The sequence below is a fragment of the Mixophyes fleayi genome, chromosome 5 (genome assembly GCF_038048845.1).
Source record: "Mixophyes fleayi isolate aMixFle1 chromosome 5, aMixFle1.hap1, whole genome shotgun sequence".
In the NCBI taxonomy this organism is placed as follows: Eukaryota; Metazoa; Chordata; class Amphibia; order Anura; family Limnodynastidae; genus Mixophyes; species Mixophyes fleayi.
The window spans coordinates 170,259,254-170,286,145 of NC_134406.1; the positions used below are offsets into that span (position 1 = coordinate 170,259,254).

A 26,892-nucleotide genomic window follows, 5' to 3' on the forward strand; every position below is an offset into this window, starting at 1 on the left:
TCAGGAAAAGAGCCACATGAGCAGGCCAGGAACTTCAATGACCAGCAAAGGATACAGGAAAATGCAGGCATATATAGGCCACAGACAGGTGTGGATGATTAATAAGCAGTGCTGGTTAACCCCTGATTGGAAGGCCAAACAACAGCACCTCTGGAGGATCACAGGTACTGCAGGGTAATATGCACACAGGAAAACAAGGCAAATAATAACACAGGGTAAAATGCACACAAAACTATAAGGCAGATCATAACACTCTCATTGTGAACTATATACAAGGGCAGGCTGGGCTGGGGGAAGGGGGCATCTGGCTCCTGGGACAGTCCCATAGTGGACTAACTTGAGCTGGGTCACAGGGGCACCTGAATATTTTTCATTTAAAATAGGCTGCTGAGTCAGGTCTTGCCACCCGTTCTATAATTTGCCAGCCCTCCCCTGACCATATACCATATATTCCCATAGATTGTAAGCTTGTGAGCAGGGCCTTCTTACCTCTCTGTCTGTCTGTATTACCAAGTATTGTTTTATTACTGTGTTTGTTCCCAGTTGTAACGTGCTACAGAATTTGCTGGCACTATAAAAGTAAATGTTGATGATATTGATGATGTATTGATCTTTCCTATATTAGATAATACTGAAGAAATTTATATTAATATCTAAATAAAATATTTTCAGTTGATACACATTAATAACATTTTAGATTAATGCTAACCATAATAATAAGGAAGTTAATACATTTTCCTAATTAATTGCTAGAGATAAGAATTTGGTTTTTAACATTTCACCCAACATATTAATGGGATAGATATTTTTAATGCATACTATTAAATATTACGTTTTAGTTTCATAGCCCTTGAGTACCATCTAGTGGAGTAACCTTTTTTTACTCTTTTGGCTTGACATTAGTTTTGTATTCTGAGTTGCTCCGCCTACTGGTGAAATAAATAAATTACAGTCTTCAATAATAAATGGGATAGGGCTTTGTATTGTTCGATATAGTTTTGATCTAGCACCGTTAGAAACAACATTGTATTTTATATAATCTGCCAGCATTTTCTATTCTGTCTATACTGTGCCTGCATTTTGTCTACCCTACAATATACTGTAATCTGCCAATATTAATTCTATAATACATGTATTCAGCTTTTAACTACCCTGCAATATAATATAGTCTGCTTGAATTTTATATGTACTGTTTTCAACACTGTATCCAGTAGAGGGCTAATGCCTGCCATCATATCCCAGGTGGATGGGCATCCTGTGCTGCTCTGTAGTGCTGAGGAGTTTCCTGTCCAGGCACTCCGTGTTGTACTCTGATTGGTTGAGTGACATCATGCAGTCACTCAGCCAATCGGAGCATAGACATGCCCCCTACCCACACTGTCCCAAGCCACAGAGGAAGCTGGAGGCAGCACAGCAGTAATATGTAAGTGTGATGGGATGTGAGTGTGAGTGTCAGTGAGAGAGTGTGAGTCTGTGTGTGTGTGTGAGAGAGACATAGTGTAAACAGGGGTGGATTAGGAATTTAAAGTGGCCCTGGAAAAAATTCTTGAAGTGGCCTCATGTGGGCGGGACCAAATCAACTTTAGGTGGGGCCAACACAAAAGTAGATGGGATTTAGAACTACTGGAATGTGGTTGTAGTAACATTTAGGAAAACCTAGATGTGATGACATAAGACACAGTAGGTCATTTCTAGAGCAACACAGAGAAAAAGCTCAATGGAATAAAAGATATACTGACAATCGCCAATCAATTAGGAGAAAACAGTAATTTACATGGCACATATCCGTAAATGACGAGGTCTAGTGCACTGATTGAATTTGAATAAAATATAAACAGTCTATAAGGATAAAACACATCCTAAAAATAATACTGCCAATATACAACAGCAATGAAGTATTATGAATAGAATTCTCTATGGATGTTAATCACGTAGGTAGAATAGAGACAATCAGAAGACCTCTCTGTATGGATATCCGTTAAGACATCCAAACTTAGATGGCCACTCTATAATCACATAGTATAGATCTAAAATAACACCCTCGAATATTGCCAGGGATAGGTATACTGACAAGCACCAATCAGTATAGGAGAACAAAATAGCAGAAAAGAATAATAAAATAGCGATCTTCGAAACATATATCATGGTATAATGCAGACAAAGTCTGAAAAGCCTATAATAATAAAACTAATCTTGAGAGTAATGCTGCCGTATATAACGGCTAAAAGGTCTATAGGTGTAATCGTCCTTTGATAGTTCTCATTGATCGGTAGCTCCGTTCCCAAGATGTAAATAAACCTGACAGTCCTGTGTTATAAAAATACATGAATCCTTTAACATTATCTGCGACTGGCTTATGTCTCTGTGCTCAAACTTGTTTAGTTGCCTACTAACACATCCTTCCAATATCCCTTTCATAGAAACATATCTGACTTTGTTTAATAAGTTTAACTATTACAAAACACAGAGCAGTATATGAGCACCTCACTGCACTGTTGCATCTTCCCCTGATGTCATGATATGAAAACTACCAGCCAAACTTCTCTCTTTAATATATAAAAATGTGTACTGTGTGTTTCAAAAAGTGCATTAAAAATAATCTTTATAATAAATGGCTATCCAGTGCGATTACCACAAAGGTGAAATGCTTCAAGCATCTGCAAGAAAACACTTCTTTTGTAGCAATTGTGTTTGAGCCCTAAATTTGCGGGTGGTGGTTTGAATTAATAACAATGCAGGGAGGGTTGGCAGACAATGGCATAAGTGAAGGGGAGAGCTATTCCAAGTGCTTGCTGTTGATATAGTAAGTGCAAAGGAGGAAGGATTAATGTTATTGTTAGTGCAATGGTAGAAGGCAGGCAATGGAATCAATGCAATAACCACTAAAGTATCACCAGAGCTGGAATAAGACTCTGGGGATCTTAAGACAGGGATTATCATTTTAGATACACTTTAGACAAACACACAGGCAAAACCATGTGTACTACTGTTAGGTACACACACAGCTCTGCCTCCACGAGCAGTACAGTATGAAGCAGGACATACCTCCCACCTGTTCTTGTTGTCAGATCAAATCCTGACTTAGCGAGGCAGACGCCCATATTCGGGGCTGGCCCACCAGATTCCGGACAGTTGGCAGACTGTCCTGCTCTCTCCTACCTGTTCTTGTCACTTTCACCACCTGTGGCTGCTGGTATCTTTAGATAGGTTGCTACTTGTCTGGATCCTGGAATGTTGGGGGCCCTATTTGGAAAAGAAAATGGGTACATGTAATTTATAAAACTCCAACCAGCCCCGGCATTAAATTAATAGCACATACATTTAATAATTAGTCCTCCCTCCAGCCCCAACATTAAAATAATAGTACTCACATTTGATAAATACACCTATTTCCCTTCAACCAACCCCAACATTAAAGTAATAGTGTTCCCATTTAATAAATAAACCTATTTCCCTCCCTCCAAAAAATAAATTAATAAATTAATAGCATTTACGTTTAAAATAGCCCTCCCTCACTAATAACAGCCCCCCCTGCCCTCCTTCACACATAAAAGCCCCCCGCCCTCCTTCACACATAACAGCCACCCTGCCTTCCTTCACACATAACTGCCCCCCATCCTCCTTCACACATAACTGCCCCCCATCCTCCTTCACACATAACATCCCCCCCTGCCCTCCTTCACACATAACAGCCCCCCCGCCCTCCTTCACATATAACAGCCCACTCTGCCCTCCTTCACACATAACAGTCCCCTCTGTCCTCTTTCACACACATAACAGCCCCCACTCTGCCCTCCTTCATACATAACAGCCCCCCTGCTCTCCTTCACATATAACAGCCCCCCTCTGCCCTCCTTCACATATAACAGCCCCCCTCTGCCCTCCTTCACACATAACAACCCCCCCCGTCCTCCTTCACACATAACAGCCCCCCACTGCCCTCCTTCACACATAACACCCCCCCCCCCCTCTGCCTTCCTTCACACATAACAGCACCCTTGCCCTCCTTCACACTTAGGGAGGAGAGGAAACAGATAATTGTCCGGCCACATTAAGAAAGGTGGCTAGTCCAGGAGGAGGGGCCAGCCACCCACTGCATCCCCCACCCTATCGCTGGCACCCGGTTCAAAGGGGGGGGGGGCGCTCCACATAATTTTTTTTTCTATTATTATTTTTTTTAGCTCAGAAAAGACATTAGGCAGCCTCCTGAGGCCACTGGCCTACCGGGAAAAATCCACGCCTGAGTTTGAGTCTGTGTGTGTGTGTGAGAGAGTATGAGTGTGTGTGAGAGAGTATGAGTGACTCAGCAGCCTGTTAGGAATATTTTAAGGAAATAAAAATGCAGGTGGCCCAGTGACCCAGCCCATGGTAGCCCACTATGGGACCAGCACAGCCTGCCCCTGTTATGTGTTGTACAAACCAAGAAACATGTAATGTTTGTAATTAATGTCCTTGTTTTTAAAGCACATTACAAAGATTTTAGAGAGATTAATTTAAAGTGGGGACACCATTAGTTAATATGCTACATTAAAGGGGAATTATCATGAAACTTTAACATTTTTCTAATTATTAATAAAATTAAACTCATAATAGTACACATGTGTGAAATGTACTGTTCAGTTTTTACACTGATTTTTCATTAAAATGTAAAGTGGTAGTGATCAACTGTCCCCCATCACAAACACTGAAACCCCGTCCTAAATATTTAGGACACTGCACTATGTGAATCCAATACACGCTCCAAATCACACAGTAAGACACAAAATGTACATTTATCAAGCTGCAGGTTTGAAAGAGTTGAGATGCCTATAGCAACCAATCAGATTCTAGTTTTCATTTTGTAAAATGTACTAAATAAATGATAATTAGAATCTGAATGGTTGCTATAGGCAACATCTCCACTTTTCCAAACCCGTAGCTTGATAAATTTACCCCCAAGTCTGTCAAACAATATCAAATGCCAGTGTTGGACTGACCCATCAGGGTACCCCAACTGCCACACTCCCCATCCCTGCTACCAGTCACCCCCAACTGCGACACTCCCCTTTCCTGTTCCCTGCTGCCAGACACCACAACAGAATAAGGTTATGCATCACTAGATTCAATCTGAAAACTCACTTTTGAGAGTAGCTTAGTAATATATTATACCATCATGTCTGTTAAACCATAATGTATTATCTGTACTGTATGTAAACGTTTTATGTACCATGTTTATGATCCCGAAGTTATCTTTGTGAAGTAAAATAATTTGCACCTTGGCTTTGTTTGTGTGTTTAGATAACTGAGAAAAAAAAATAATGAATGATTTGTTTATATTGATAATGCAGCATAGTGAAGTTGATGATAGATTGATATTTATTTAGCGAATAATACATAATGGTGGGTTATTTGAAGAGGAGGTCAATACCTGTGTAATACTTGGGTGGTATAAAACCCAGTCAAAAGAATTGCATGAGTCACTCTTACGGATTTCTCTTTGGGACGCGATAGCGACGGCTGGGACTACCTCTTTACGGTTGGCATGGTACAAGGCGTATGTTTCAAAAGGTTGCGCAAAATGATGTCTCTTAAGTACGTCTGTGATGTCACAGGTGCGTATTATTCAACATGACTATAATAGCGAAAAGATTGAACATTTCATTATATCCCAGTAATTTGTGAGATTAGTTATTAATAAAATTAAAGGCATTTATATCATTATAATGGCAGAACAAAGTTTCCTGTTACAATGTCTCATACATGTTATTCCACAATACATGTAATAGTTGAAAGTAAACACACACATACACAAATGGTTAAATACACTTTATATTGATTTTAAAGATAAAAAACAAAACTCCTCTTTAACCACTTTTTTAACCAGCAAAATCTTTTCCGGACATAGACTATGTGGAAATAAAAATGTATTTGCAACACAGTAACTGAGTACAGTATTACATTAAACAAGTTGCAAGTGTTTTCCAAAAGTCAGCCAATGGCATTGGTTCTAGAGTGATAATGACAAGTGAGGCCATAAGCCGAAGGCACTTAAAATATTGTGCTTATGTGATTGTCAGCACTTACCCATTCGTGGTTAAATTTTCCATGCATAACCAGTCAATCGGTATCCAATGGGAGTCTTCGGGAGTCAATATGAGATTGAAGAGGGTCCCATTTTTCCTGCTTCTCCCAGCACCAGAAACTTGATTATAAGTGAGGTATCAATTCTGTGTTTTATCTTTTTTATTTTATAAGAAACAATTGCGTTATATTTGTATGCCTTTTTATTAACTGTTTATCTTAAGCATTGTGGATGTATTTTCCATATTAAATTACACTTAATAAGTTCAAGTCTCTGTGTTCTTACAAATTCACGTGACAGTTTGGTCAAGACGCTACATAACTTAAACGGGAGAACATTGTGGTTGATGTGAACACTGATTAAAGTAAATTGTGCTAGATTAATTCTAGGGAGAACCGAAGGCTTCCTAAATAAGAGTGTTAGCTCTTCTCAGAAAAAACCTTGGTGGTGGCATAGTTGGTACCGCAAAGCTAGTGTGTGGCATAGATAGGGAAGGATTTAATAATTTCAGACAGACCAGGTGGTTGTTTTTTCTGTTAACCTTGTGTCAAACACGCATCACGCAGGCTCAGGTGAGTGCTGTTCGTGACAAAGTTAGTGTGTGGCATAGATAGGGAAGGATTTAATAATTTCAGACAGACCAGGGGGTAAATGTATTAATGTCCGGATTCTTCAACTCCGGCGTGTTCAGCGTCTTCGGCGATTAAATTTAAAGCGGAGCTGCATCGTAAAGGGAAACTTCCCTTTACAATGCAGCGCCGATTTAAATTTAATCGCCGAAGACGCTGAACACACCGGAGTTGAAGAATCCGGACATTAATACGTTGACCCCCATGTGGTTGTTTTTTTGGTTAACCCTGTGTCACACACACATCATGCAGGCTCAGGTGAGTGCTGTTCGTGACAAATTGTAAAGCGCTACGGAATATGTTGGCGCTATATAAATAAATGATGATGATGATGAGGTGTCTAGTCTTTTCTATAAATCATACCTCCAAAAGAAGCTGGGAACCTTGTTGTATAGTCAGGGCCGCCATCAGAAATCGTGGGGCCCAGTACAAATGAAGCAGGCAGGGCCCCCCGACGACCCCCCCCCCCACACACTCACCAAATATTGGCATTGTCCCTACTAGAATCACAACATTTCACAGACTCTCCTGCTCTTTCCTACCTGTTCTTCTCACTTTCCCTACCGGTGGCTGCAGTTTTCTTTAGTTGCGGCTTGTCTGGATACTGGAATGTTGGGGGCTCTAGTTGGAAAAAAAAATGGGTACATTTAGAAAATTACAGCCAGCCCCGGCGTTAAACCAATATCACCCACGATTAATAATTAGGTCTTTCTCCAACCCCAACAATAAAATAACAGTATTCACATTTAATAAATAATAATATATTATAACATACCTATACAGACCCATATAAAGTCGATGTCAGATGTTGTTCTCCTGAATACTAGGTGACTACCATAAAAGGTTGGAGGATGGAAGCCTGTAGCAAGTGTATGCTGGAGGTGACTTTTTTACTTCACTGACTACATGTGAAGGTTTGTCCAAAGTTTATAACTCTAGTTTAGAACCCAAAATGTCTAAACCAGTGGTTCCCAAACTTTTGCAGTTCGTGGCACCCTTAGAGTCTCCATAATTTTTTCAAGGCACCCCTCCAAAATAATTACTGAGCAGTCCTGTTTTAGAAGTAGTTAGGTCAAAACAATTTAATAAGTATTAATTAATATGTAGTTCTTCACAAATATCGATCCAATAATGTAGAGTTTCCCTCGATTAAATCGAACTCCTAGACTTTTGTAGCTGGTCTCAGGAAGAGAGCACTAATGCTGCACACTGGAAGCCTTTACTTGTGCAGGACACCTGAGAGCCAGCAGTGTACGATTCGGACAAATGATAGAATCTGACTGTGCAATGAAGAAGTGCATAGATAATGTGTTAAAGGAGTTCGATTTAATCGAGGGAAACTCTACATTATTGGATCGATATTTGTGAAGAACTACATCTCGGGTATGATTTGGGTTTGACCACACTATCTGTCCGGTATTATGGAGTGATATTATATATTAGAGGACCGACGAATCTGATGAGTTACATCTTGCATACAGGCTTGTTTCACTATACTATTTGGTGAGTGCGCAACCCTGAGGGGTTAAGTTTAACCCATCATCACGTGAGGTGTTCCCGTTTATCTATTATTGCACGGAGTACATAGGGATTTTTCTCCTCCATCTACATTTTTGATATATATGTGGATTGCACTATGTTTTTTCTCCTTCTCTTTTACATGTATGACCTATGAGGAATATTGAAATATTTGACTTGATCAGAAGATTCCATAACTGTGCCTTTTGGAACATAGGACTTCCTTTATACTCATATATACTTTTTATGGACTTTTTATTATTGATTTTTTATTATTGATTTTTAATTTTTTATTATTGATTTTTTATTATTGATTTTTTATTTTTTATTATTGATTTTTTATTTTGGTGGACCTACTTAAACCAGCTAAAGGTGCACCTGCTACAGCAGCTCCGCAGACAGTTTAGGAGGGAGTGATGGTGCGCTGCGACAATATAGCCTTGGTTACAGGGATACGGCCCTGTGTGAAAAATAGAATAAAAAAGGGATATATGTGGAAATGTTCTACTTGATGGATATAGCTAAGAAAGAGCTTGTTGCAACGTCCAAGGGGCATAGGCGAGGGTGCATATCGGACATTCCCAAATTGGCTGTCTGAATATTGCGTTTTCGCCGCGTCCTATTTAGAAACCAGGCCAAGGGCTCTCATAAATGTCTGGCATTATCTCTATTTGATCCCTGAAATGGTAATTAACAACGGGGCTAGCGTCTGGCGCACATATGACGACAGTTCTGGCGTAAGGCTAGCAGACAGGAGTTTATCCCTTTCGAATGCAAGGGTGTTAAAACATTGATGGCATTAATGTATCCACCGGGTGGTGCCTCCAAATCAGCAGGAAACTCCAGGTTTTCGGGATTTGAGAGGCATAGCACTCCCCACAGAAATCAGAATCACTGTTTCACATTCAACAATACTACATGCAGCAGGGAAGTGGTATGCAGATAGACATATTTGCTCACACTATGCACGACACTGCTCCAGGAACACAGTGGGTTCTGGCAGAGGTCCGGAACTAAAGGCCCCTTCCCAAATTGATTTGCACACACTACACACATGGCTTAGGCTTTTCCCGGATGCTTCCCAGGCCAATTTCCTTGCTCAAGGCTTTCTCCACTTTTGCCATTATCAGGGAGGTGCGGTCGAGTTTGGGATGTAACCTGAGGTCAGCCTCCTTGCTCCCGGAGGTATTGGCTGACAAGGTGAGAAAGGAAGCTCACCTGGGACGCATGGTTGGCCCTTTTCCTTCCCCTCAGTTTTCGAACCTAATTATCTCCTCTTCAGGAGTACTCCCCAAATAGACAGCTGGAAAATACTGCTTAATTGAGCACCTCTTGCACGTCCTTGGCTTTCAAGTGAACAATGCCATAGACGCAAGCCATAGCTCAGTGACATAACAGTCCTTCGGGGATGCGCTGGCACTGGTCAGGTTATACGGAAAGGGGCCCTCTTGGCTAAACTCGATGTGGAATCCGCATTCCGGCTCCTCCCTTTTCACCCGGAATCCTTCAGGTTCATGGGTTTTAAATGGAGGACGGGTATTACATCAACCAATGTCTACCAATGGGCTGCTCAGTGTCTTGCGTGTATTTCGAACACATTAGCTCCTTCCTGCATTGGTATGTACAAGCAAGAACGAGTCACACCGCTATCGTCCATTACTTAAATGACTTTTTGTTCATTGACCCACCCTCCTCCTCAGTTTGCTCGGATATCCTGTTTGCAATAAAGGCTTTTTTTCCTGTGATGGGGGTACCGGTAGTGCAAAATAAAACCAAAGTGCTGGCAGTTTGTCTGTCCTTCCTGGGTATTGAAATAGACAACATTGCTGTTGGCTACCCAGGGAGAAGATCATCGAACTGGAGTCAACCACTTACGACACGCTTAGCACAGCCACTAGTACACTACGTTGAGTACAATCATTTCTCGGTTCATTTAATTTTTCATGCTTGGTCATATCAATGGGCTGAATTTTCTGCAGGAAATTGCAATTGACCAATGCCGGGCTACTGCGTCCCCACGCACCTGCGGTTAACAGCGGAGATACGGAGCGACCTTCGGATATGGGCTGAATTTTTGTGGAACGTCAATAGAGTTCGAGTTTGGCCTAGTAAACAAATATACAACCTAACCCTGGATCTTCACACTAATGCTTTGGGTCCATGGTTTTGGGGCCTTTTTACAGGGAGAGTGAAGCGCAGCCCCCTGGCAAGCAGAATGGCGTCTCAATGGGCTGGTAAAAATTTTGCTGGTTCTCAAGCTGTTTCCCATTGGAGTAGCCTTGGATTGTGGTCCCGTCGCCTTGCTGTCCAGAATGTTGTATTTTGGTATGACAACCTTGGTATGGTACAGGCGATAAATCACCAAAGCCCTCTTCTCCGCCTGCGGTCAACCTCGAGTGTAGATTGATCCTGATATGTTTAAACAATGATGTAGCCTTTAATGCACGGGACATGCCAGGCACAGACAATGTTATAGCGGATGCACTGTCCCGATATTAGTGGCACTGCTTCAGGGAGTCCCGGGCACCCAACTAATCGGACTCCCTTGTACCCCTTCTGCATGGCAGATGAGAGATGGTCGAGAGTGCGATGGTAAAGGTCATTGAGGGGATTGGGAAGTGCCTGGGCTCTATCCATGAAGAGGGCGGATTGGGCTCCTGGCATCAATGGGGACGTTCTGGGCTTCTAAGCTCAATTTTAATTTAAATCGCCATACATATGAGATGTTAAATTTTATGTGGAGCAGGTATCAGAGCTGGGCGTCCAAAGTGAGCATGGTGGCAACATTAGCGGGCATCTCCGTCATGGCGCGGCTGTATGGCAGGACTGACCCAACCAAATTCTTCTTGATCTCAATGGCCCTGAGGGGTTAGGCAAAGGCTCATCCCAGTGAAAGGAACACCATGTGGTCCATTTCTATCGCTATCTTGAAGCAGTAGATGGGAGCGCTAGCTGTAGTGACATCCAGACCCTATTATGGCCTTATTATTCAGCACTGTCTTTTCCCTGGCTTTCCATGGAGCGTTTAGAGTCAGTGAGCTGGTTGCGAGGTCCAGGGTAGAAATAGGTGCAGCTCTCCTCTCCAAGTATACTATTATTACTGACAAACCCGTTGCCTGCAAATTGTTGCGCTCAAAAACAGATCAATTTAGTAAAGGAGCCGACGCCAGATTTAGCACTGGCCAATGGTAAAGATTAATTCTTGGTCCATTGGCAGAGGCGGTTTAACCTCCCACTGCCTACATCTTGCCACCACCAAAAAAGAACAAGAACTTACTTTAATTAAAATAAACTGTGATTTTTTTTGCCCAAAGTTCTTAATGTGTTCACGTGCTTATTTCAGGTTAAGTTATGGTAACACACATCACATGAGGGTATTAGGGTTCAGGAGAAAAGTCACATTAACACATTTTAACTGCTTGCGATTGGGCTACAGTATGATCCAATGTATTATAAGATTGACAAAATACAGCATACATAACTGCACTATATATTATTGTAGGCCTGAACTCTGTCACACATTAAACATGCGCGCCACAGACTATAAGCAGAAAAACACATATTGACTGGGATGCAATAATGTAAGTGTAAATGGTGAGTGCACAATCCCTAAAATCACCATTTCACTCAGCTGACATACAGTAATGTTAAGTTAACAAAAATTATTTTTGTTTTCCAGAATATGGAAATGCAGCTGCATAATTGGTGGTGTTTGGTGAATCTGCTGAGCACCACATTGTCCCTATGGCCCACATATACAGGACATGTAATGGAACATTTTTGTATACTACAGATTGTGTTTGTAATGGTACAGTGATTACAATATTCAAGTTAATTTTACTCCTTGTGTCCAACACTACTTATTGTAGTGTGATAACATGCATTCGTTTACAATGTAATTATTAAGTCAGTTTTGCTAAAGAATAGAAGGCAGTTTATTTATTTGGTTTATTTTCAGACTGAGAACACTTGTTTCTGCTGATGTCGCTTGAGGCTTATTGTCCTAGGTCGTATGGTCATGACCACATGGTAACCTGTTCTTGGAATTGACCCCTGGTTGAGGCTATTTGTTTTTCAGCTGACACATGTGAGTGTTGCACTCCCTGTACCATACGCTAAGACACACTTGAGTGTGGGACACACCTTCCAAATGTGACCATAAAGTATAAAACTGTATAGTACATATTGAACAAAATGTGCTCCAGTGAAGAAGAGCAAACTAACTACTAACATTTTTTTTACATGGCTCCCTCCATATCCCATCCTAAGGCATCAACGGCATATACTCCTGTCTATACATTACGGACATTGTTATTGTATGCACATAGTTTTAAACAATACAGTCTTCAGTTGTTGTTTTTTTTTCCTTTGCAGGAATTTTAATTTATAATAAGATTCCCAATTAAATTTTGTTCATGAAAGACATTTTTGATTTGTAATAAAGCGGTTAAAGTGAGATTTCAAGGAGTCTTTTATTTCAATAAAATGTTTTAGCTCTTTGTGCCAGTATTTTATTTACTTACTTATTATTAAGTTTTAATGTAATATTGGAAGAGTAAGAGTGATTCAGATCCCAGCTGTTACCCAAGTACCTAAAGTCCGGGGGTGTGGGAAAAGCCTCTGTGCTTTCACTTTAGGTAGTAGCTTATTGAGGAGGGGGCACGCATCATCTTCCCAATAGAGATTATAGCTAAACAGGTTGATGCTGGTTACAGATTTTAGGGTGGTGCTACATAGCCGTTATTCCATTCATATAAATGGGGCTCCCAACTCATGCCCAAATCGATTGATTAAATATGACATCTGGTAGAAGGTATTGCATGTTAAAACAGGTAATTGAAACTTAAAATTTCGGAAATCTTATGACACAATGTCTTTCCATAAGGTGCCAAGGCTTCTTACACAAACTGCAGTGTGACATTCCTGTTGTCACTATAGTGCTTGATACATGTACATTTTAAAATTTCCATAGTTTATACATAAATATCCTGCTGGTGAACTATATTTTGAGCCTTCACTATTTTCTGCCCTCATCTTAATACTCTAGTTCACATGGGCACAAGCATACAAGGGAAGAATTGGTTAGGTGTTTTCCAATAAAACATAACAACCCATTCATCTGGAAGATCACAAAATTCTCACATTTTCAGAGGGAGGGGAAGGGACAATATTTTGCACTCCTTCAAGTGGATTTTGTGAAAATACTGCACAAAACAAGGCACTGTACCACTCACTAAATAGAACCAGTACATTCTCTCTGAGTAGAGAATACATTTGATTCATATCATAATCATTGATCATACCAACATTGCTTGTAACATTACTTATTTCCCTGTTTCTCTGTCTAGACAAGCAACAAAATGTAAGTACTCCTTCATGACTACTATAAAAATACTTATACTAACCTTAAAATACTTTAGTCAGACTTCATAACAAGAAACTGTTTTATCAATTAGAAGTTAATTGAGTAAAAAGCTCAAAAAAATGTGACTACTGGAGTTGGCTCAAAATAATCCAAATATACTGTATTCCGACAACAACTGGTGCCAAAGAATTGTTGTGGAAATATCGCACAGAATATAATGTAGGTGTTGACTGATCCAAATGTTACTTTTATTCTCTTCAGGATGGATCCATTAGGTGAGATGTGTTCTGACATGAAAGATGTTATCATTATGGAAGCTACACATGAATATATGGTAATACTATGAAAGTACAGTCACAGGAAAATATGAGAGCACAGCATGTTTTAAAAGTAATAAAATCTTGTAGGATGAAACTACCAGTTAAGCAACAATTTGACAAAAAACAACTTGCAAAATAAAGAAAAACTAGCATTACTTTTAAAGCATCTTACAAAAGCAAAAAACTGTAACAAAATTGTCATATGTTTTAAAATTTCCATCTGTCATGTATTTGTTTTTGATTGATAAAGTAGCTTTATTTGTATAAAGTACAAAAAAACACATACAATATGTTACATTCAAGTGTACACAGTACACCATAAAACATAATCATGCATACATTTTAGTACAATACAAGGCATAAAGTACAAGATATAACACTATACATCAAGTACTGCACTAACCATTCAAACTTAAACAATATAACATTTCAAGAAATTACAAAAGGGACAGTGAACATATCTGTACAGGTTCCAGGAGTGCATAAATGAGGGTCCTGCGGATGCAGTTACAAACAAAGAAGGCCCGCAGCATGGTGGGGATATCAGGGATCCCTTTCCCACCTTTGAGGGGCTCCTTGTACATAACTGACCGCTTCACTCTCATTTTGGAGCCCCAGATAAAGTGGAAAACTGTCCTTGTGATGGTCTTGCAGACGGCAGCAAGAGGTGGCCAAGTTTGGGCCATGTACTGCAAAACGGGAAGTATCTTGTTGCGCAGTACCAGTGCTTTGCCTCCGATGGTAAGGTCTCTGAGGCTCCACAGGCCAATCTTCTGTCTTACTGTCTCCAGTCTCTCTTTCCAACACATCAGGGCCGCCTCCTCTCCACCAAACCAAACTCCAAGGTTCTTGATGAAGTCCGACTTGATTGTGAAGGGGAATGCAGCGGGGGATGACAGGTGCCACTGTCCGAACAGTATGGCCTCTGACTTCCCGCAGTTGACCTTTGCCCCTGAAGCTCGGATGAAGTTCTTGCAGGTCTGGATGAGTGCTGACACCAAACGCTGATCAGCGCAGAAGACAGTGACGTCCTCCATGCAGAGAGAACACTTGGCCTCTAGACAGTCTGGACCCGGTGCAGTGATGTCTCTTATCTCTGGATTTCGCCTGATGCACATCGCGAAGAGCACTATACAACAAATAAAAAGAAAAGGTGAAAGAGGACAGCCTTGTCTGACCCCAGACAAGACTGAAAAGGGGTCAGTCTTACAGCCGTTTACCAACACCGAGCTGTAAATATCAAGGTACATCAGGTTAACATAAGAACAAAACATATCACCCAATCCAAACCTGCACAAAACCTTACGCATAAAATCATGAGAAACACGATCAAAGACCTTCTCCTGATCAAGACTGAGCAGGGCCACGTGTGCATGGCAATCTTTGATATAGTGGACCGTGTCCCTCAACAGCGCAAGGCTGTCTGCAATCCTGCGACTAGGAATGCCACAAGTCTGATCCGGATGAACAATCTGCCCAATGACAACCTTTAGCCTGTTGGCTAGTACCTTGGCGAGGATCTTGTAGTCCATGTTCAGGAGAGAGATGGGCCGCCAATTTTTAAGGTCACATCTCTCCCCCTTGCGCTTATACAGAATCATGATCAGTCCCTCTCTCAGAGTTGAAGGCATTCTGCCCTCCACCACCATCTCCTTGTACAGCTCTAGCAGGTCCAGGCCAATGAGGTTCCACAGCTCTACATAGAGCTCCGCTGGGAGACCATCACTGCCCGGGGCCCTACCCGGCCTAAAGGATTTAGCGGCAGAGTGCAGCTCCCCCAACGTCAGGGGGGCGTCCATGGCTTCTTTACCTGCAGGATCAATAGTGTTAGTAACAGGAATGATTCAGAAGCATCTGTGTCGGTTGTCTTAGGGGAGTAGAGGTTGCTGTAGTACTCTGTAACGACTCTTATGACGCCTTTTTTCCATTTCCTGGGAATACCGATTTCGTCGCGCAGCTCACTCAGGGGCATGTGGCCGGAGTGGAGTTTTCTGAAAAAGAAAGAGTTACATTTCTCACCCTTCTCCAGGTTCTCCACCTTGGAACGGAAGACGATGCATCTGGACTCCTCCTCGAAGTGCCTTTTCAGGCCCCCCTTGGCCTCCGCCAGATCATCCTTCACGTCCCAGCTGCAAAGTTGGAGATCCAGCAGGGACTGCAGCTGACGCTGTAGCCTCCTGAAATTTCTCTTACTCTCACACGCCTGCTGTCTTCCCTTAGCCTGAAAGAAACTGAGAATTTTGACCTTGACATATTCCCACCAGTTAGACATGCAAAGTACAGTTTATCATTTTTCCAAGTGCCATAGGCATCCCTCAGCTCCTCCAACACCTCTTCTCTTTCCAGCAGAGCACAGTTCAATTTCCAGGAGCCTGGGCCGGGAGGAAAACCATGGCCCAGAACCCCCCCAAAGAGAATGGCCCTGTGGTCCGAGAAGAAGCAGGGAACCATGGCATACCTGTTCTGCCTTATTGCTCTCGAGGTAAACACGAAGTCAATCCGGGAACGCACTGAGCCATCAGGGCGGCTCCAAGTATAATTTACAGAGCCAGCCCCCAGCCTCCATCCGTCATGTATTATTTCATTAGATCAGGGGGCCTAGATTAATGAACTGAAAGTGGAACTTACTGTCACGGGCACTAGGAGTCTTTACCCAGGGATCACCAGGTGGTAGGCTTACCAGAGCAATGTAGATGGTAATAGGGTACTCTGGTAGCTGGGTGATCACGGAACAGGAAACAGCAGATGATGAGATGCTCAGGAAAGTCTATGACTAGCAGCACTGGTAATATGGAGGTAATAGTACACGAGGAACTGTAGGACAAGGACACGTGAAGGTAGTCAGTGGTCTGCGATAGCAAGTTGTACCACTGCTATAGTGAGGAGGAATGTCCAACAGAAACGAGGAGGTGATGAGAGTCAGCGGTCTGCGGATAGCAAGTGGTACCGCTGTCTGAGTGAAGGAATGGAATCCAAGTGGAGGTATCCGGAGAGTCAGTGGTCTGCGATAGCAAGTTGTACCACTGCTATGTGAGAGGATACTGGAACAGGTGATACTGGAAACAGGGATCAGTGGTCTGCTACTAGCAAGTTGTACCACTGAATATATATGTGAGGAGGTGCACGGGGAGAGACTGCAACACAGGATATACACAGGCACCTTATACACGATCCACAGTAACATGCACAATATATATAAATGACTGAACAGGTCTGCAAATATAGAAAGTCTCTTGAAGTAGTCCAGCACAAGTTAACACAGTCAATGATGGCAATAGACTCAGCGGATAGCAGACTCCAGAGGAGAACCAACACAGTCCAGCAAGATATGCAATACACCAGCACAGTCAATGAGAAGTATGCATACCGTGGTTCAGAAGCAGGCAGTCAGATAGGAGTGCAGCGATACCTGAGCGGCAGGAGGCCGGCTGGATGAGAAGTCCCAGGATAGCTGAGGCAGCGGTCTAGTAGGTGCAGCGCACAGATAAGTAGACCAACAGGGACACGAATCCACAGGAATCAGTAACACGTGGAACTGGACTCAAGGAGGGCCCAGGAGAGTGGAGATGATCCAGCAGAGGAGTAGTTGATGAGATATAAATCCAATGCTGACAGGAGGGTAGACCAGCGGAACACGTGAAGGTGTGGAGAGCGGGTCAGCGGTAGATGGGTGATAGCGCGGTCAGCAGCAGCAGGACTCTGCGGTACACGGAGGTAACCAGTAGCAACCAATAGGTGTCAGTAGCGATGGAACACGGGAGAGCAGAGTAGACCAGGAGCTGTTGATCACGGAGAGTAGCGAATGGCAATGAGAGCAGCAGTCTCGAGGAAACACAGGAGAGCTGAGAAGAGACTGCAGTGCACAGGGGCAGCGGATAGGAATCAGCTAACTTGTCACGATGATGAACACAGGCGAGTTGTAGGCTGGAGGCTGTAGTGCACGGAAGCAGCGGATAGACATCAGCTAACAGTCACGATGATGAACACAGGCGAGTTGTAGGCTGGAGGCTGTAGTGCACGGAAGCAGCGGATAGACATCAGCTAACAGTCACGATAATGAACACAGGCGAGTTGTAGGCTGGAGGCTGTAGTGCACAGAGGCAGCGGATAGGAATCAGCTCACGGACTTGATGAGGAACAGGTGAGTGGATGTAAAGTAAAGGTTAGAGTGCACGGAGGCAGCGGGTAGGAACCAGCAAACAGTCACAGTGAAATATAATAGCGTGATGTGGATTAGAGGACTGTAGTGCACGGAGGCAGCGGATAGGAATCAGCAAACAGTCACAATGATATGTAATAGCGTTGAAGTGGTTTGGAAGACTGTAGTGCACGGAGGCAGCGGATAGGAATCAGCAAACAGTCACGATGATACAGTTGATGGTAGAAGTGGTATGGGAACCACAGTAGTAGAAGTGGTTTGGAAACCACAGAGGTAGAAGTGGTTTGGAAACCACAGGAATCAGCAGCGCTGAAAACACGAGGAATACAGGAACACCTTCAGAGACTCATAGGGAATGAGACTCCAAGATCAGGCAACGTGGTGTTGACCACAGGTGCTTAATATAGGGAGTGTTGCCTGATCTGCCAATTGAGTTAAAGGGACATACACTGAAGTATAGGAAAGGGCTGCGCATGCGCAGACCCTCAGGATGGAGGACGACCACGGTTCCTAAATGTCCGGGAAGAGGCACTCACAGTACGGTGAGTGACAGTACCCCCCCTTTTAAAGGTGGGCACAGAACGCCTGGAACCGGGCTTGTCCGGATTTTTGGAGTAGAACTTCTTCAAAAGGGCAGGAGCATTAAGATCTTCAGCTTTGATCCAAGAGCGCTCCTCAGGACCAAAGCCCTTCCAATGAACGAGGAAACGGAGGACTCCTCGCGAAATTTTTGCGTCTAGTACCTCAGTAATCTCAAAATCCTCCTCCTGATGAACTTGAACTGGCTGCGGAGCTGAGGGAGGATTTGAGAAACGGTTGATAATAAGAGGTTTGAGTAAAGACACATGGAAGGCATTAGAAATCCGAAGATTCTTAGGAAGAAGAAGTTTCACACATACTGGATTGATTACTTGAATGATCCTATATGGACCAATAAAACGAGGGGCGAATTTCATAGATGGAACCTTCAAACGAATGTTTTTAGTAGATAACCAGACACGATCTCCAATTTTTAGTGGTGGAATAGCCCGCCTCTTCTTATCTGCGAAAGATTTATATTTGATAGATGTCTTCTTTAAACAGGTTTTAACCTGAGACCAGATATTTTTAAAGGTCTGACAAGCAGTCTCCACCGCAGGAACTTGGGTGGGCGGGAGGGCAGGAAATTCCGGAAAAGACGGATGGTGACCGTAGACCACAAAAAATGGAGTTTTGGATGATGACTCATGGTACATGTTGTTATGGGCGAATTCAGCCCAAGGAAGCAACTCTACCCAGTTGTCTTGATTGGCTGAAGAGAACATCCTTATAAAAGTCTCAAGATCTTGATTGACACGTTCAGTTTGTCCGTTAGATTGCGGATGGTAAGAAGATGAGAGTGCTAATCGTATGCCCAAGGTTTTACAAAGGGCTCGCCAGAATCTGGAAACGAATTGTACTCCTCTATCCGACACAATCTCAGAAGGACATCCATGGATACGGAAGATCTCTTTAATGAAATGTTCAGCCAGAGTAGACGAGGAAGGCAAACCAGATAGAGGAATAAAATGAGCCATCTTCGAAAATCTGTCCACCACCACCCAAATAGTGTTATGATTCTTACTAGGTGGTAAGTCAGTAACGAAATCCATACTAATATGGGTCCACGGTTTGGACGGAATGGGTAGTGGTCGCAGCAACCCTGCTGGAGTTCTGCGGGAGGATTTGAACTGGGAACATAGCTCACAGGAAGCAATGAACTCTTTGACGTCTCTCCTCATTGAGGGCCACCAGTAACTTCGAGAGAGAATCTCAAAGGTCTTGTGTTCACCGGCGTGTCCAGAAAAACGAGAGGCATGGAACCACGAAAGGATTTTCCTCCTTAGAGTAGGAGGCACGAGGGTCTTCCCAAATGGTAGCGTTTTGGTGGATGAAGCAGCCAGTGAGATACATTTGGGGTCTAGAATGGTATGGTTGGAAACCTCTTCTATATCAGAGGACGTCACAAAAGCTCTAGATAAAGCGTCAGCTTTTTTGTTTTTGGCAGCTGGTTTGAAGGTTATTATTAATTCAAAACGGGAAAAGAAAAGAGACCATCTTGCTTGACGAGGGTTCAAGCATTGGGCAGACTGGAGATATGACAAGTTCTTATGATCCGTGAAGATCGTCACCGGATGGCGAGCTCCCTCCAATAAGTATCTCCATTCCTCTAATGCAGCTTTGATAGCTAGTAACTCCTTGTCCCCGATAGTATAATTCTTCTCTGCGGGCAGGAGGCCCCGAGAATAGAAGGCACAAGGATGGAATTTTTGCTGTTCCGAGCATTGAGAGAGAATGGCTCCTAAGCCCACATTAGAGGCATCTACTTCCAGGAAGAAGGGGAGTGTCACATCAGGCTGTCGAAGGATTGGAGCCGAAGAGAAGGACTCTTTTAGTGTTTGAAAGGCTTGAAGAGCCTCAGGTGACCATTGCTTAGGATTAGCCCCCTTCCTAGTCAGGGCCACAATAGGAGATGCAATGGAAGAAAAGTCTTGAATGAAGCGTCTATAGTAATTGGCAAAACCTAAAAAACGCTGGATAGCACGAAGAGTAGTTGGCTGGGGCCAATGTAGTACAGCATTCACCTTGTCTGGATCCATCTTCAGGCCAACTCCGGAAACTATATACCCCAAGAATGGAATCTGGGGTAATTCGAATGAACATTTTTCTAATTTACAAAACAATGAATTTTTCCGTAGCCTGGAAAGGACTTCTGCCACATGTTGGTGGTGAGAAGGCAGGTCCTGTGAAAAGATCCATATGTCGTCCAGGTAGACGACGACACATACATATAATAAGTCCCGGAAGATCTCATTGATGAAACCTTGAAAAACAGCGGGGGCATTACACAGCCCGAAAGGCATTACCAGATATTCGTAATGCCCGTCTCTGGTGTTAAACGCTGTCTTCCATTCGTCACCGGAACGGATTCTGATTAAATTGTAGGCACCACGAAGATCCAACTTAGTAAAGATACGGGCTCCCTTGATGCGATCGAATAGCTCAGTGATCAGCGGAATGGGATACCGATTCTTGATAGTAATGGCATTGAGTCCACGAAAATCTATGCAAGGGCGTAAAGATCCATCCTTCTTTTTAACGAAGAAGAACCCAGCTCCAGCGGGAGAGGTGGAAGGTCGAATAAACCCACGCTGGAGGTTCTCCTGTATATACTCAGATGTAGCTTGAGTTTCAGGTAACGAGAGTGGATAGACCCGGCCCCTGGGGGGAGTCTTGCCAGGTAGAAGATCGATCGGACAATCCCAAGAACGATGAGGAGGAAGACGTTCAGACTGAGCTTTATCAAAAACATCAGTAAATGAAGCATATTGAGGAGGGAGTCCCGGTGAGGTAGATGAGATGGAAGATTGCTGTACTTTGAGAGGAATGACTTGGGAAAGGCAACGATGGTGACATTCAGACCCCCAAGACGTGACTTGAGGGGTGCGCCAGTCAATCTGGGGAGAGTGACACTGAAGCCATGGAAGGCCTAAGACAATTGGACTAGTCGTAACAGGGAGGATTAAAAACGATATTTCTTCATGATGCAGGGCACCAATCAGAAGGGTTACTGGAGACGTACTCTGGGTGATGAGACCGTTGATGAGACGTGATCCATCTATAGCCGTCACAGTAATGGGTGTTTTTAAGGTAATCACTGGTAGGGACCATTGATTTACTAATGATTTGGAAATAAAATTTCCTGCTGCTCCGGAATCAATCAATGCCTGTGACTCAAAGGTTTTGGTAGCACAGGAAATTGTAACATCAAAGGCGCAGACTTTAGATTTCATGGAAGATGGAGAGGACTCCAGGGACCCTAACTTCACCTCTCCAGAACTAGTTAGGGCCTGGCATTTCCCGATCTCTTAGGGCAAGAGCTGAGCATATGAGTGGAATCAGCACAATAGATACAGAGTCTATTCTTTACTCTTCGTTTCCTCTCCTCTGAAGATAATTTGGAACGTCCTATCTCCATGGGAATCACAGAGGGTGAAACTGGACGAAATTGAGGGTTAGAACGAAGAAGTGCTTTAGCAGAAGTTGTTTTCTCAGCCTCTCTTTCACGAAATCTCATATCAACACGATGGCAAAGAGAGATCAGATCTTCAAGTGACGAAGGAAGCTCCTGGGTAGTCAGTGCATCTTTAATTTTATCGGAGAGCCCCTGCCAGAAGGCGGCAACTAGGGCTTCAGTGTTCCACTGAAGTTCAGAGGCTAAGATCCTAAATTGAATGACGTACTGTCCTACTGTATGAGATCCTTGTCGCAGACGGAGGATGCTGGAAGCAGCGGAGGTCACACGACCTGGTTCATCGAACACACTTCGGAATGTAGAAATGAATTTGGCACTATCTTGCAATATTGGGTCGTTTCTTTCCCACAGAGGGGAGGCCCAAGCCAGGGCTTGTCCAGAAAACAAAGAGATAAGATAGGCCACTCTGGAACGATGGGTAGAAAAATTTTGAGGTTGGAGCTCAAAATGGACTGAACATTGGTTAAGGAAACCCCTACAAGTTTTGGGGTCCCCATCGTACTTTGACGGAGTAGGCAGGTGAAGCGTAGAAGCTGTAGACACCTGGGATGGCACTGGGGAAACGGAGGAAAGCACAGGAGCCTCAGTAGTAGCTGTCACAGTCTGTCCAGATGTTCCTTGGGAGGTTAACGATTGATAACACTGAAGTAACAGCTGTTGGCGGGCATCCTGTTGCTCCACACGGCTGACCAGATGCTGCAGCATCTCTTTGGCTGTAGGTTCCGTATCTGGGTCTGTCATGGCCTGATCTTACTGTCACGGGCACTAGGAGTCTTTACCCAGGGATCACCAGGTGGTAGGCTTACCAGAGCAATGTAGATGGTAATAGGGTACTCTGGTAGCTGGGTGATCACGGAACAGGAAACAGCAGATGATGAGATGCTCAGGAAAGTCTATGACTAGCAGCACTGGTAATATGGAGGTAATAGTACACGAGGAACTGTAGGACAAGGACACGTGAAGGTAGTCAGTGGTCTGCGATAGCAAGTTGTACCACTGCTATAGTGAGGAGGAATGTCCAACAGAAACGAGGAGGTGATGAGAGTCAGCGGTCTGCGGATAGCAAGTGGTACCGCTGTCTGAGTGAAGGAATGGAATCCAAGTGGAGGTATCCGGAGAGTCAGTGGTCTGCGATAGCAAGTTGTACCACTGCTATGTGAGAGGATACTGGAACAGGTGATACTGGAAACAGGGATCAGTGGTCTGCTACTAGCAAGTTGTACCACTGAATATATATGTGAGGAGGTGCACGGGGAGAGACTGCAACACAGGATATACACAGGCACCTTATACACGATCCACAGTAACATGCACAATATATATAAATGACTGAACAGGTCTGCAAATATAGAAAGTCTCTTGAAGTAGTCCAGCACAAGTTAACACAGTCAATGATGGCAATAGACTCAGCGGATAGCAGACTCCAGAGGAGAACCAACACAGTCCAGCAAGATATGCAATACACCAGTACAGTCAATGAGAAGTATGCATACCGTGGTTCAGAAGCAGGCAGTCAGATAGGAGTGCAGCGATACCTGAGCGGCAGGAGGCCGGCTGGATGAGAAGTCCCAGGATAGCTGAGGCAGCGGTCTAGTAGGCGCAGCGCACAGATAAGTAGACCAACAGGGACACGAATCCACAGGAATCAGTAACACGTGGAACTGGACTCAAGGAGGGCCCAGGAGAGTGGAGATGATCCAGCAGAGGAGTAGTTGATGAGATATAAATCCAATGCTGACAGGAGGGTAGACCAGCGGAACACGTGAAGGTGTGGAGAGCGGGTCAGCGGTAGATGGGTGATAGCACGGTCAGCAGCAGCAGGACTCTGCGGTACACGGAGGTAACCAGTAGCAACCAATAGGTGTCAGTAGCGATGGAACACGGGAGAGCAGAGTAGACCAGGAGCTGTTGATCACGGAGAGTAGCGAATGGCAATGAGAGCAGCAGTCTCGAGGAAACACAGGAGAGCTGAGAAGAGACTGCAGTGCACAGGGGCAGCGGATAGGAATCAGCTAACTTGTCACGATGATGAACACAGGCGAGTTGTAGGCTGGAGGCTGTAGTGCACGGAAGCAGCGGATAGACATCAGCTAACAGTCACGATGATGAACACAGGCGAGTTGTAGGCTGGAGGCTGTAGTGCACGGAAGCAGCGGATAGACATCAGCTAACAGTCACGATAATGAACACAGGCGAGTTGTAGGCTGGAGGCTGTAGTGCACGGAGGCAGCGGATAGGAATCAGCTCACGGACTTGATGAGGAACAGGTGAGTGGATGTAAAGTAAAGGTTAGAGTGCACGGAGGCAGCGGGTAGGAACCAGCAAACAGTCACAGTGAAATATAATAGCGTGATGTGGATTAGAGGACTGTAGTGCACGGAGGCAGCGGATAGGAATCAGCAAACAGTCACAATGATATGTAATAGCGTTGAAGTGGTTTGGAAGACTGTAGTGCACGGAGGCAGCGGATAGGAATCAGCAAACAGTCACGATGATACAGTTGATGGTAGAAGTGGTATGGGAACCACAGTAGTAGAAGTGGTTTGGAAACCACAGAGGTAGAAGTGGTTTGGAAACCACAGGAATCAGCAGCGCTGAAAACACGAGGAATACAGGAACACCTTCAGAGACTCATAGGGAATGAGACTCCAAGATCAGGCAACGTGGTGTTGACCACAGGTGCTTAATATAGGGAGTGTTGCCTGATCTGCCAATTGAGTTAAAGGGACATACACTGAAGTATAGGAAAGGGCTGCGCATGCGCAGACCCTCAGGATGGAGGACGACCACGGTTCCTAAATGTCCGGGAAGAGGCACTCACAGTACGGTGAGTGACACTTACACAGTTGCATGGAGACAAACAGTGCTCCGTTGCATATTACGGTACACCAGTGGTGAGCAACAGGCAGCTCGGCAAGACTTCACCTGTAGCTCAGGTTTCTGAGGGCATGTGGGGCTATTTTGAAACAAGTTTGTGATTTGAGTTGCATGTGACAGAACTCTCTAGCAACTAAGGGCATTTTGAGTTGAGTGATGTGGGTGTGCCAAGGTCGTTTCCCAACATTTTTTTATTCTTGAAATTACAGATGTGCTGCCCTTTTGAAATTTGGATGACAGCATATGCAGCCCTTGAAGTATATCAGGTTGTCCTTTACTGCAGTACACCTTTTGATTCAGTAGCCTCTGCTTGCGCTTGTCTTAGGGCTGTTGCTGCTTCTCCTCTAATTTTTGTCACTGTAGTTATTTCCCACATGACCAAATGTGAAATTATTTTACTGTCTACTGAAAACATTACTCTCAGCAACAGTCTAGCGTAAAAACCCTGCTTGTCTCTTACCTTTATCTTCAGTGAGCCACAGAAAGCTAAATGAGATCCTGTACTTGGGCCATGCAAAATGTTATGTTTTGGCCTGGTTTGGATGCCAATCACAAGAGGCTAAAGGGGGCGGTCTGGGAGGAGCTGAATTAAGGCTTTTGGGGACCTGTGTGATCTATAATTAATGACATAGTGTTCATCATTCACGAAAGAATGAAAAATTGTGTCACTGTTATCCTGTTAATCTTATTTCTCTCATTACTCCATACATTTATCTACCATTGCAACCCCCTTCCCATGGCTCTCATTATAGCTTCCTCTGTTGATATCTCATTGCAGCCCCCTCCCTATACTTCTCATTGCAGTCCCTCTCTATAGTTCTCATTGCAGTCCCTCCCTATAGTTTTCATTATAACCCCATCCCTATATTTCTCATTAAAGCCCCATCTCTATAGTCCTCGTTATAGTCCCCTCTGATATAGTTCTCATTATAGTTATAGTCCCCTCCATAGCTCTGTCTTGTTGCATTTTACTTGCTGAGACCGCCAGCGCCGTTGTGCAGCTCTGCTGTGCACTCCTTGCTGCTCAGACAGGAAATGAATAGACCTCCTATCTAAGCACTGGACTGTGGGGCTGCCTGAGGTCTCCTTGGAATACTCAGAAAGCATTTTAAGGAGTCTGTGAAGTTAGTTTAGCCGCATGCATTTAAAAATGCAACAGGCAAATAACTGTCTAAAGCTGTAGGCGCCAAAGGGCCCACTGAGTGAGGTGGTTTTCTTCCTCTTTGTCACTGGAAATTTTTCTGTGATAAGGCTGCTGTGGTGCAATCTACTTGGTGAAAGAATACACTCTCTGTTTTACATTCATTGTTGCATAAAATTTCTATTGCTTATTTTTTTTTCTCCTCTTTTCTCGTTTTTCTGTTTTCCCGCCTTTTGTTTTATTTTCCCTGTCTACCTTTCGTCTCCATTATTGTTTTTTCCTTCCCTCCCTCAACCTGCTATATTGCATTATATTGTGCCAGAAGCTCAGTCTCTCAGCATCGCCTTGAGGGTTCAGCTGCCCCCCTGGCAGCAGCCTACGGAGTACCCACTGTCCCTCCCACCCATGGCCAGCCATTCTGCCCATCCCTACTACCAGCCCAGTGCTAACCATCAAAGTTGCCCAACCTCCACTCTCTCATCTCCCAATGGCCAGGGGTGCATTTGCATTTGTATCCCTTTAGCCCGGATTTCGCCCCTTCAGGGTTTGGTTTTGTGCCCCCTTTAATGACAAGGTTTCTTAAATTTGCCCAGCCCCCTCTATTTGCCCCACTTTACCATGCCCCCTTAGGTTCATATCAATTGTTCCACCCCTGACATGTGCCCCAGTTTATTCAGTTTTTTCCCTGGTCACGCTTGCACTTTGCTGCCATCCCCTTTATCCCACTTTAGATCCCGCCCCCTCTCACCCCTGCTTGAAAGTCTCTTC

The 26,892-nt window shown here is 43.9% G+C and overlaps 1 long non-coding RNA gene across 1 annotated transcript; it reads left to right on the plus strand.

The window, feature by feature from the left end:
- The first annotated feature begins 1,387 nt into the window (after window positions 1-1,387).
- On the plus strand, window positions 1,388-12,649 carry LOC142157766 (uncharacterized). Its single transcript, XR_012692616.1, has 3 exons — window positions 1,388-1,423; window positions 5,491-5,591; window positions 12,167-12,649. It is a non-coding gene; the product is annotated as an uncharacterized LOC142157766 (long non-coding RNA).
- The last annotated feature ends 14,243 nt before the right edge of the window (window positions 12,650-26,892 follow it).